General features: G+C 47.4%; 1 protein-coding gene across 2 annotated transcripts in view; it reads right to left on the bottom strand.

Annotated features, from left to right (window-relative positions):
- Positions 1-13,521, bottom strand: part of LOC108937053 (disks large-associated protein 1-like) — a 141,752-nt gene that overhangs the window by 90,242 nt on the left and 37,989 nt on the right. The window contains exon 2 of one of the 2 annotated variants that reach the window (XM_029254753.1): positions 249-321. The exons of the other annotated variant lie outside the window; for it this stretch is intronic. The gene's annotated coding sequence lies outside the window, so the exon portion shown is untranslated. The remainder of the gene's footprint in view (positions 1-248; positions 322-13,521) is intronic. 2 annotated transcript variants of the gene reach the window in all.

The raw sequence follows: 13,521 nt of genomic DNA, 5'->3' as shown, positions 1-13,521 counted from the left end.
TGGGAAGAAAGCAAAGCACCTGGACTGAGGAAAGAGAGACCATGCGAACTCCACACAGACTGAGCTGGGAATCAAACCCAGGCCCCAGTCGCACAGCTCAGGGGCCTCACATCGCCATGCCGGACACACGTCGCCGCCCTTCTGAGTCCTCGCCTCGCGGAGGGCTCGCCGTCGGCACCTGTCGCGACCCGCTCTCGCGAGATCTGATGTCGCACGTGCGCTCCCGGCGTCGCGTTGGATCAACTTACCCGCGTCAGCGTGGCGCTCGGCGCATGCGGGCCGCGGGGGGCGAGCGGAGCCGCGCTCGGCTGCTTCCCTTGTCTGCGAGCCGAAGACACAACAAAAGGGATTAGATGGAACACGTGCGCCGACACATCTCCTTGAGCGCAAAATGTTGCACTTTGTTTGCTTCCTGTCAAAATCAAAGCCATTATGATTATTTAGGTTAATTACACATGTGCGCTGGCATCGAGTATTAATCCGAAGACGGCCGGGACAAAACAGACTTTGTTTCGCTCGGAGAAATCAAAGAGCGGCATCAACTGGCGCGCGTTCCAGGCGGCGCTCTTTGGGGAAAAGGCTCGCGAGCGGCGGCGCGGAGGAGGCCCAGCAGTAAATAACGGCGCCATGAGCGCTAATTTAGAGCGAGCGACAGCGGCGACTATTTCATTTTTACGGGCGCCGCTGAAATTCCACTCGAAGGTGCGGATTCATCAATCGCTTGGCCCGTCAGCCGCTTTATTCGGCGCACTGTACCTTGTTTTTACACACAACTTGTAAAGCGATTTTCCAGAACAGAAAAGCGAAAACAAATGCAGATTCATAGCAACTCTCCCTAAGGAAGGCAGTCAAATATCATCTCTAGAAACAAACTCATTTAAGCTTTCATGCATATTGCAGGGGGGGGGCTTGGAAAAGCACCGGCTTAGCAGGTAGCACTAGTGCCTCATGTTTTATAGGCCATGGGTTCAGACTTGGGTTACACACTCTTCCCATGTTTCCTCTAGGTGTTCTGGTTTCCTCCCACAATTCAAAGACATGCAGCTTAGCTGAACTACACACACACTGGCTGAAGCCGCTTGTCCCAAGCAGGGTCGCAGCGAGCCAGAGCCTAACCCGGCAACACAGGGCACAAGGTTGGAGGGGGGGGGGGGGGTCATACCCAGGATGGGACACCAGTCAATCACAAGGGACCTCAACCAGGACTGGAACTCCAGACACGGCAGAGAGCAGGACCTGGCCAAGCCTGCTGCGCCACCGTGCCCCATTTGGGTGAACAAGTGAGTCTAAATCTATCCACAAGACTTGATCTTCCGCTACACCCCAACCAGACCACTATGCTCTTTCATATCTGCCCGCATGGTGGTCCCAGGCGCGAAAGGTAAAGTACAGAGGTTCTTGGTTCTGGCACCATTGCAGTGGAACGACCTCCCCCTCTCACTCAGAACTGCTGAATCTCTGTCCACATTTACAAAGGGTCTTCAAACTCACCTCTTACAGACTCACTTCTCCCATCATCTCTGAAGTTCATGTAAGGTGTAAATGTTCATGCACCATTACTTTAAGATGATGCCCAGATAAACCTTTGCACAGCTATTCCTGTAATGTACCGTAAATGTTTATATGTATCTCCAAAAAAAAAATTACTAGGAATGTGATCAGGAATCGTGGATATTCTGATAAAGTTTCATGCAGCTACTTGTGTGATGAACATTGGTTCATATGGTAGAAAGAAACAAACTAGCTGCAGTTAAGAATCACACGTCTGCATCTAAGGGTCTCTTTCTCCTAATGTAATGAACACATTGTATTTTCCATGAGATGTACGTCACTTTGAAGAAAAGTGTCTGATAAATGAGTGAATGTAAATGTAAATGTAAATTGTCCTTAATGAGTGTGTGTGTGTGTGTGTTACTGCCCTGTAATGGACTGGCATTGACCCTGGGAGTACCATGCCTCACGCCCAACACTTCTAGGATAGACTCTGAACCGTTGTGACCCTGCATAGGGTGGTTATTGACGATGGGCAGACGTAGAAAATTATCAAATCCGGTCAGTCGTGGTCGACAGCTGAACATCCTGCAGCGGTCCGACCTCCACAGCTGTCGTGTTCCCCACCTGCCACTGATGCCTCTACCTCTAAGTCCCATTATTACCACCCTTCCATGCACTTGCTCCAAAACTTCCCAAACAAACTGCCCTCTAGTATGTTGAGGGGCGACGCCGGTGCACCTGCACCTGCTTCATAGGCCTGTGCTTCACAGATGGGTTTGGATCTCACCGAAGTCTGGTCCGTGAGAACGTTTTCCTCACACTTTGTTCGCGGAACACGGATCCTTTGCGCTCGCCCTGCGCGCCGGAGGAGCGACAGATTCTCTGTTACCGACGACCATCTAATCCAGTATCTAGTGACAGAAACAGAACGCTGACGGTGTTCATCCACCACGGGCTTTTTAAAGAGACACACGGAAGTAAAACCCCTGTGTAGGTGTGCACGGTAACGTATGCAGGAGCACGGTCAAAACAGGAGCAGACTTGACCCACCCCGCGACACGTCTCGGCATCCTGCCTGGAGACCCCCCGTTCAATCTGGAGGGCCCCCTTCTCGGCTGCCGCTGGGAACCATTTCAATTTCACACTCTGCTGGAAGGCGTTTTGCGGCGGCGGCGGCGCAGTGCGCGCCCTCAAATAAATAAATAAAGGTGTAAATGCATACTGACGAAAGGCAAAGCTGCACCTTGCGGTCGCCCGTATTTACGAGCACAAACGGATGCTTTGGCGGCGGCGGCGGCATGGATCTAAAGATAGGATTCGCCTTTTCCCGCCACTGATGCCACTTTTCTGCTGGTGGAATAATTTAGTGACGAGCAGAGCAGCTCCGGGAGAAACGACGGAAACGTTCCATGCGAACGAAATGGAGCAGCAGGGGGCGTTGTGGTTAGAGCTTCTCTCTTGCGTTTGGAAAGGTTTGGCTCGAAGCCCGCCTCCTGCTGTAGCGCCTTTGAGCATGGTGTTTACTCTAAATCAATACAGTAAAAACTACCCAACTGTACAAATGAATAAATCACTGTAAAGAGTTTAATGTTATGTCATTTTGGAGAAAATAATTTATGTAAATGTAACAGATGTTCTCCAGAGAATGGCCCCAACATATGGGCGTACATAATCGTGAATCACCTCTCTTACATTGCATTCTGGGAAGGGAAATTAGCATGGGATGTAATGGCTGCAGTGGCTGCCTTCCCAGCATGCTTTGCAGTGACACATTGCATTAAGAGGTTTTAGCCTTATTGTTGCACCTCCCATGCATTACTGACCTGTAAAAAGTGGATGTTGAAAGAAAAACAATTTAACTGTTATCTGATGTTTTAAAATACTCAGCTTATTGAATCTGGGGTGAGTAGTGCAGCTGTCTCACAGTGCTTGGGTGGTGTGAGAGGATGTGGGTTCAGTCCCTACTCAGTCTGTGTGGAGTTTGCATGTCCTCTCTGTCCGGGTCTCCTCCAGGTGCTCTGGTTTCCTCCCACAGTCCAAAGACATGCTGTTCAGGTTCCCCCATAGTGAGTTTGTTCCAGTGTAAGTAGTGTGTCTAGCAGTGTAAGTCACTGTGGTGAATAAGGTGTGTGGGCTGGTAACACTACATCGAGCTCATCGGAAGTCGCTTTGGAGAAAAGCATCCGCTAAATAAATAAATTTAAATCCGTTCTTAGGTAGCAACTGTCTTGGCAAAGAAATCAGGTTGGGGACAAGCAAGATGCGCAGGTTCTCCTTTAGAGTACGAGATGAATTGAGCTTTGAACCCTTTGTGTGTTGATGTACTTGTTTGGCAACATACATTGAAAAGTGGTCTTTCGGTCATATCTCCGGCGAGCCGCAGCTGACAGGCGGCAGACAGGACCGCTCACCCACTCGCCTCACAGCACTGACCCACTTAATGGAGGATTATCTCGGCAAACTGAGCGAAAACGGCGGACGAGGGGCCGAAACAAGGCCCCGTCGTGCATTTTCTCGATTGTTTCATGTGGACATCACCGGATTGGAGGTTGTTGATGAAAAGAAAGGGGGGAGGGGGGGGTCGATCGCTCTGAGTTGCATGAGAAAGAGGATTAAAAGCCAGAGGTTGAGAGCGGGCGTGGAATTACCGGCTAAAAAAAGAGGATTTACTGACGCGTTTCCACAGCAGGTTCATCCCGATAGCGCCGTTCCCTCCACTTCAAACGGGAAGCCGCTTGATTAGTCGAACGCAGTTCTCAACGGACCCGTGCGCGGTGGAAACACTGGTCCAAAGAAAACAAATAAATTCCGGAAATCTCCGGCACACAGCGAAAACACAACAAGCTCTTTGTTTCTTATAATACTCATTTAAAGGTGTGTGTTGTGAAATAAAAGGCAACGGATAGTGGCTGCCATTACTTGTGACACGTTAAAAAATTAATATATCGTAGGAATGCGCATCACAGAAAGGCATCCCCCTCGAGTGGGAACAGATGTTTACTGTAAATAGTCGTGAAACCAGGAATTGTGGGAAATGTGAAATAGCTGTGCAACCGTCATGGGGCCAAGCAAGATGCGCAGGTTCTCCTTTAGAGTATGAGATGAATTGAGTTTTGAACCCTGTGTGTGTCGATGTACTTGCTTGGCGACATATGTTGAAAAGTAGTCTTTCGGTCATATCTCCAGCGAGCCGCAGGGGCCCTTTCGAGGGCTATAAGGGGGTGAGTGCCTGTCTGGCGTGCGTAAGGCTGGCTTGTGGTGTGGGTCCTTGAAAAAAAAAAAGTGTCTTTGGACTGAGAGCATTATTTCCACGTTTACTCACTAATTTACTACAGTAATCATCCAAGCACCTGGAGATTGTAATGATAACAGCAGCATGGCAGAACACACCCAACCAAATCACAACTGCAGAAAGCTGAGGAGTTCAAGTGGTTGTTATTCAGTGCCTCTATGGTGCATTGAGTTTCCTTACCTGAGATAAAACCCACCCCCACACACACACACACACACACAGGTTCACCTCATGAAACAGCTTAATACAGACCTAAACCTTCAGTTGCTGACTTTGTAACTCACTCTGTATCTCTAGGCGGTGACACTCCATCATTTAATGACCATCTTTCCTTGACCGTCTTCACCTCCGACCTCACTGCAAATTAAATCTTGCATTTCAGGTTTATTAAGGGAATAATAAAAAATGTAATATTACTGCCACCGCCAGTATCTGGCTGTTAAAAACCAGAGGTTCTCATCCAGGATGCCCTTCAGAGGCTCATGTACCCTACCATGGATGGAGCCCTGAGGAGACACATAAAGTTTTGTTTTCGGGGCACGTGAGACTCATCTCGAAGAGTGTAAGCCATAAAGTCCATGTACGGTAAGTCATAAATATGGTGTATAACTGAGGAAGGCTGTTTAATGCCCCACATGGAGACCGAAGACAAGGTTGCATCAGCGAGATAAAGAAAAGTCAATGTAATTTTTATATGGCACAATGTTCTAATTATGTTTATTTGTCTGTTCCGAACACTTTTTGCTGTTTATGTTTCATTATAAAACATAAAAATGACAGCCGGGCTGAAGCCCATGCATTACCCATCCATTTAACTGATTTTGTAGTTGGCAAAATGTCATAATTATGTCATAATTTCAAAATTACGCTTCGGCTGAAATGCAACGACAGAGCCCCAATGAAAACATGCTTTTTACAAGGGCGTTATACCTTTCCCCTCGCCCTCACCTCTCTGTCCAGTGAACATAGAACAAAGGCTCCATTTGCAATTCAAATGATGTCCAGCCTGAACCTTTGAGTAAAAGCAAGTGCAATATTTCCACCGAACTCGACCCTAAGAAAAATGCAATTGAATTTAAATATGCACTTAAGTTTAAGAGAGATGGTTTGAAATCAGCGCATTGCACTTTGCCCCTTAGACCTCCCTGAGAAAGAAGTTCCTCGCAGACCTCAGTGGATTAGGTTCAGGATGCGGTTTGATCCCGTTGAGGGCGCCCGAGACGTGAGTCCATCCACGTGACACAGCGGCACTACAGAACTTATGTTACGTATTTGGAAATATGGTAATTGTGAGGATATTCATGTACGAAACTAGGCAAATAGCTTAGGCTGCCTTGAGTTTACCATAGATACTACGTTCCTGTCAAGTGAAACAAATGAGTTTTCCCAAACCGCATGAGCTTGGCTGCGTTGAAGCCCGGATCGAACCTTCAGCCCCGGCATCGCCGGCCCGGGTCACCGGTCGACTCGGTAGCGGGAACACACCACGCCGGCAGCTCAGAGCCATTAAAAGGCTCTGAAAGGAGGTCTAATGACTGCAGATGGAGAGAAGCGTACGGAACAATTTTCCCAGGTGATCAGGAGTTATTGTGCGCGGTGATTACCCAACGACAATCATTTCACCCAGAGCACCAGCGCTTTGTGCCTCACTCTGTCCCTCGCTCTGTCTCTTGTTCTGTCCCTGGCTTTGCACCGCACTTTATCCCTCTCTCCAGCCCTCACTCAGATCCTCACCCCATCCTTCACTCCGCCTCCCTCTTTCTTTAACCAGCATGGCAGATAATGGACCGGTGGAAAACTTGCCGGACCTAAACTTCGCAGCATATTTTTTGTGCAAAAAAAGATAAAACTGCGACCGATATTTTACACCAGCGTGTAAAATTAATGTACATAATGAAGGTCCATCACAACTGTGCTGCTCAGCTCCCATGGATTCGCCTTTCGCGCTGCACCAATTTCTAATTTCTTCGGTAAAAGCGTTCCGCTGCACAAAGGAAGGGGACTTCTTGCACATTCACTCGGTTCCCTTAACTACTATGCCACCTGCTGCAGGAAAAACTGAGAGCACAGACAGACTGTGCTAATGACTTTCTGATTAATCATGCTATTTATGCGGGGCCGCGGAGGGGTTTCTTCAAAGCCACGAATCTCAGTGATGCATGTGCCGAATCCATAAATGAACAGAGCGCGACTGCGCGTGCAGGAGTCTCTACGCGCTTCTTGCATGAAATGTAACTTTGGATCTTGTTGTGTTGCTCCTCATCGTAATTGTTATTTGGATATGCATGTGTTGGCGGGTTCACCGAGCCAGATTTAGGTGGCGTGCAAAACGCGTTCATTCGAGGGCCACGCTTTATTTAAGGCGCTGATCTCGGATGCTAATGTGTGTGAGTTTGCACGCCTGAGCAGCGGCTGAGGGCCGCGGATGCGAGTGCCTCTCGACGATTCCACCAGCGCACGCAGGTCTGGGAGTTTTACCGCGCTCATCGAGCGTGACGATCCGGAAGCATGTTTGCGGGGGTATGTCGGAAGTTCCTCCGGCTAAACGAATAGGTCCACGATGCATGGAGACTCATCCGCTTCACATCCCATTCCGTTCACTGCTAGATGCATGAGGATCTCGGAGCTCAGTGCCACATGACCGGAACGACCGCGGTGCCAGCAAGGGTTCGAAGGCAGACAAGTTAATTACAGTGCATCGCCAGGACACACAATGCAAACAGAGCCAGACAGAAAGCAGAATGCAAATCCCAGCGCGGCACTCTTTCGACGGTATCAAATAACTCGGCGACTTCGACCGTGCCGGGGACGGGGTCGAGCAAGCTGGACTGCCCTCCGCGAGCTACGACACGCCTGAATTATCCCTCTAATTAATTTCTGACAGCCTATTAGAGGACAGTCTGCTTCTTGGGGAAATGCAGAGGAACGAGAGTTGGTGAAGCAGGGGGATGCTGCAGGCCGGCTGTACGCCGTCCTGACCCTCCTATCTTCAGCTGCCGCTCCCCCTGATGGGCATCTGACGTCACCTTTTTCATTCCCTCACCGGATTCTCAAAGGTCCACAAAGGTGGTCCGCAGGAAGGAGGGGCTTGGCGAGAGAGAGAATTGTACAACCCCACAAAGTGCACCTTCGCGACGGACCAGTTTGCACTTGCTACCGGTGTAAATGGGAGTAACGGTTTGAAACACCCCCTGTGGCCTCCAACATGTCCTGATGGGCTCTCTGGCAGAGTCCTTCAGCACTACATCCAGCTGTGAAACACATGAGTAGCGGGGAGTCCCGCTGGGGAACAGACTGACTGAAACCTGTCACTCACGCAAGAGGGCAAATGTGAGCATGGCGTGACCGTTGCTGATGCAATGTTGCCATGGCGATCAGGCAATCGCTCGGTTCATTTCAGGAAAGTTATAAAGTGGTAAAGGTTGAACACAAACCAGGAGCCTGGAGACGCAGACATGTACCCACCCGTGCGTGCGCAATACCACACGTCTACTGTCACGTACAGATTACACACACGTGCCCGTAAACACAATGTCACACTCACAGATGAGAACACACACATGCAAAATTCACAAATGTGTATGCAAATACCGACACAGACACACACACTCTGAGACCCATGTTCTGATACACTGACCGACGGGAAAAGATACATATTCCCTCATCACGACACCCACGCTTTCTGTCACTGGGGGATTTTCGTGTTTACTGTCACTTTAAAGCAAATAAATTATTTATAACCCCACCTCAAAATTACTGGTAAATGTTAAAGTGAATAATTAAATGATTTGCAGTTTTTAGCATTCTTGTTTTCATTTATGTGGCCACTTTTGAAAAACAGACTTTTTTTTTGGCACAGAGTTTGTTTTCGAGAGTTTTTAGATGAGCATGCACAGATACATGCACACACACACACATACACACACACACAGAGGAGCACAGATTCTTTGACTAAAGCAGTCACATAACAGCTTGTCAGGTGTTGTTTTGCCTATAAATTAAATATGCAAACCTACACATATATTAATATCACACTCAGAGACACACACACTCTGTTACTCACTGCCTCGCAGTCTATCTCATGTAATTACTCCATAACTCATCCTCCGTGAAACGTGTTTGGCAAGGTGAGCCAGTGTGTGTGTCCCGTCGCTAATGATGAAGAAAGCACCTCCCCGTCAGACCTCCCACAGCGCCGGGGTCTGCTTCCCCCATCTGCTGGACACGCCCCCTTCAGGCTCCACCCACTTTGCCAGAGGCCACACCTGCAGGCTCACTGCTCTGGTGGGCTCCACCCCCACCCTTAACAAAAACAGGAAGTTGAACTGAGAAACAGCACCTTGGTGAAGAAGGACACGAACACCCAAAGTCAGTGGGTCCAAGCCCATCGACCTGGTGCTTACAGTAGGCTCCACCCCTTCCTGTTTCACATGGTACCACCTAAATTGAAGTAACTGTGGGATAACATACTGCTCAGCAATGTCTATTTCTCAACCCCGGTTCGTGAAAAAAGAATTTAAAAAAAATAAGTAACTTATGATCAAGTACAGATGCAGCCGACATCTACGACCGATTGTCCCAAGGGGGTTTGCAGTGACCCGGAACCTACCTGGCAGCACAGGATGCAAGGCCAAAGGGGGAGGGGACACACCCTGGATGGAATACCAGCCTGCCGCAAGGCATCCTAAGTAGGACTTGAACTCCAGACCTGCCACATAGCGGGCACAGGCCAAAGCCACCGCACCCCCGCACTACCGCGCCACCGCACCCCCTATGCATCTACAAGCAATTTTGACACAGCTGATGCTCCTTGAGACACATTTGACACAGAGAACATCAAACACAGGAGGGTTCATATCGCTCAGTAACTCAATTTAGTTTGGGATTTGACTGAATGAGCCACACGACTCCAGTCACACTGAACCGAAAACAATAGTTCAGGCCACTTTATTTCGTTTTCCAAGGCAAGAGAATAAACTCGGCCAATCGGACCAATCAGACAGTCTCCATCCATCAAAAAACAGAAGACGGGAGCTTTGCTGCGTTCATACCACCTTGACCCGCAACAAAGGAATTTAAGAGACATGCTGCCTGAATCCTTGCTGTTCAGCACCACCCTAGGATGTCAAGGGGAAACACTTTACTCTCTCAAAGACTGTTACAGAGCATAGTACATCATGGGCTCTTCAGCTTCTAGGTAGCAGTGGAGCAGCTTTACAGCTCTCATTAAGACCTAATTCAATTCTGCTGAACCACAGAAGTTTGCAGCATGCATTAAGGATGGTGGGCTGGTCCTCTTGGGACCCTGTATGAATCGGCATTGCTTGCCGGAGGTGAGTGCTTCGCAGGAGACTACGTACAGTCCGTGGGTAAAAAAATACACTGCCGCTCGACCCTGATGCCTTCTAAGTGTGATAAATATTCATTTTGCATGTCCAGCTTCAGAGATCTGGCAATCCATCTGAACGGAGTAGGAAACCACCAGTCTGCCCCCTTTCCCCAAAATCGTCGGCTCCACAACTCCAAGTCCTCACGAATTTGCAAATTACCCTCCGCCTCAAGGGTCACACTAACTGACTGCCGTCTCATCGTGCCAGGTGCCATGATGGCCATTTGGGGAGATGCTCAGTTCCCTCACTATTTTAAAATACATTAGAGAAATGAACAAACACTTGATCCCCCATCATATGGTCCTAATTCTATTATAAAAAGGGATAAAATAACAAAAAGCTGGATAACAGAATTACTTGTCATTTTTTCTCAGGGAGAAAAATTTCAAGTCATCCCAACCTAAGTTCACCCCAAAAGCGAAAGCTGAAATCATACGAAAAAGGCTGTTTAACACATTAAAATACAATACATAACAGCAACAATATTTTATATGAATTAAATTTAAAATGATTTTATAATGTAAATTTAACTGCGTTAAAGTGTGTGGATTGGCTTGAGGAAGACAAAGGCTGTATGTCACATTTAAAGGAATGAATAATAAGACAACAAAAGCACAACAGCACAAAACAGAGAATGCAAACACAAACTTGGGCGTGGTGATTTGAAACAAACGTGAGTTTGCAAGCAAATCAGTTGAGTGCCACAGCGCAGTTGAGAGCGTGGGTACACTGTTCCCACAATGCAATGCACCTCCTTCTCTTGCGCACAGCTCCTCGGCATCGCAAGTCAAATAACACACAAGTACATCGTGTATAGACTATGTGATTAAACCATATTTTTGGGAAAAATTAAATCAAGTTGTGGGATTACACCGTTATCCTTTGCTTTCCATTTGCTGCTGAGATTACTTGTCTTGGAATTTACGTCTTCTGATCAGATTATGGCAGACATCGGGGCTCCTTGTAGGGCCGAAAATTGGGCTTTTCCTCAAATGAAACACAGGCTGTGTTTTTCATGGTCGCATAACACACGCAGGTTTAGATGAGTCTGAGACGTTCCTGAAAGAGCTCTTCGCAGCTCTAGAATTGTACCTGTGGAGGATTTGGGACTGCAGTCTAACGGATTTGTGGATTTTATTTACATCTGACTCGCTCAAGGAGCATAAATAAATACATGGTCATCGAACTGAGAGGCTGATTGATTTCCAGGGTAATTTACAGCAGAGGCGGAATGAAAACAAGCAACTCCCCAGGACCACACACTGTTTGCAGACCTACCAGCGAGTCAAGATTATCGTTCCTCTGAGGTGAACTAACGCTTCGCGTCAAGCTCGGAATCACAGGAACAGATATGAATGCAGCTTACCTGCACCCACAAGAAATGTAACCTGTTTGCTAGCAGGATCTCCTGGTATCACCTTCCACTGTTAAAGGCTGGACACTCTAGTGGAAAGCAGATGTGGTCAGCAAACCAGGTGAGGGACACTTGTACCAGATCTCCTAGGGTTCCCAGGAAATTTTTATTTGGTCTTATTCAGAGCACACTACTAATGAGCTAAAACTGATTCATTTAACTGATATTTTCTCCAAAGCAACTTAGAACATTAGGTTTGTATGCTGTTTACAATGATTTATATATGAAGGGATATGAAAATATATATGAAGCAGGAATGATGTTTGAGCCCAGTTCCTCTGCCTGAAGGGCAATGGAAATAAGCACTAAGACACCTACAGCAGTGCTATGTTCCAGAACTGTTCCTCTACATATTTTTCTCCTAGCTTTCCCAGTCAATGGAAACCATGCATTCCTCTTGTCCTGGGAAAAAAAAAACGGACCGATTACTGTTTCTTGACTTCACCAAATGAATCGGCCATGGTCTGCCACTCCCATATCAACGGATGACAACATCATAATGTCTAGAGATTGAGGATAATAAACATTTCTAGCCAGGCCAGCATTAAAATCCTAGAAAAAAAATATTTCAGTCAGTATTAAATTTGGGATTAAAAGAAATAAAATTCATGCTGTTATCATATGATGAATAAACTCCATGCCTTAGTATATGAGAAAAGGAAGCATATATATTATACACACACACACACATTTTCAGAACCGCTTGTCCCTTACGGGGTCACGGGGAACCGGAGCCTACCCGGCAACACAGGGCGTAAGGCCAGAGGGGGAAGGGGACACACCCAGGACGGGACGCCAGTCCGCCGCAAGGCACCCCAAGCGGGACTCGAACCCCAGACCCATATATTATATATATATGTATACATATATATATATACTTGGCATAGATTATAAAATACAGGTCGTGCTTTTGCCCTATATGTAAAAGAAAAAAGTCCAAGGGTGCTTTCTAGGCCAACATCCAATCCTCCACAAACCCCAATCCCCACCTCAACCTCAAAATGCTGACGCATAAATGTGTGTAGAAACAAAGGGTAACACAGTGAAAAAAGTTGCAGGGCAATCCATACGTTTGCGTGGTTAATTTATCCTCGGAGAGTAAAACCAAAGCATCCTTCACGTGCTGATCCTATCTAGTTGACCAGAGTCTGGGGTTTTTTTGTGCTCAGTGATGAGCTGGAGATAAAACTGAGATGGATGCTATAACAAGTCCGGCCCTGAGGGAGGTAGGGAAAATAGGGTAGACGGGCAGTGTACACAAGTTCACGAAAGAGGTGAAAATGGTTTCATTGCCAGGAGATGGATGGGTGTAACTCTGAGGCCTACTGTCTCAATAGGTAACGGTGAAAAAAACAACAAAACAAATAATCCCTGAGAATGGATTTATAAACGCTCATCGGCCGTCTTCTCTCTATGTGCCACCTGGGCCCTTTCTCCCGGTTCGCTCTCGCTGCGGGGAATTTAAATCAACTCATTAGGAAGTGGCGTGTGTACAATTAAATCATTCATGATTGTTTGGCGGCGTCCCTGCGGACGCTTTCTCTCTCTCCCCTCCCCCATTCCTCACATGCTCTTCAAACCTAGACTCTTTTGTCGAGGATTCCTCCACAATATTGGAACTTATTATGGAAAATATTGCTCCCCTACATGCGTCTCGTGTGTCCAAACCAGCGAGCACAGAAAAACATTTGTGCGGCGGATCGTTTCATTTTCAGATTGGAAAAGTGAATGGAATTCAGTGTGTCGCTGCATCTGAAGGTGAAACGGAGCCAAAAAGTTGGACTAAAACCCCTCAGTGTGTTTGAACACCGAACAAGTTTTCAGTGACCTTTCAACACTGACGTAACCGAGTAGCCATCTCCATCTCCATCTCCATCTCCCACGGTGCAAGTTCAATGGTCTCTCCATATTTCCTGATGTCAGAGACCCAG

This window comes from Scleropages formosus, chromosome 9 (assembly GCF_900964775.1).
Source record: "Scleropages formosus chromosome 9, fSclFor1.1, whole genome shotgun sequence".
Classification (NCBI taxonomy): Eukaryota; Metazoa; Chordata; class Actinopteri; order Osteoglossiformes; family Osteoglossidae; genus Scleropages; species Scleropages formosus.
The sequence above is the reverse complement of the archived record's forward strand: the minus strand, read 5'-3'. Positions and strand labels throughout refer to the sequence as shown.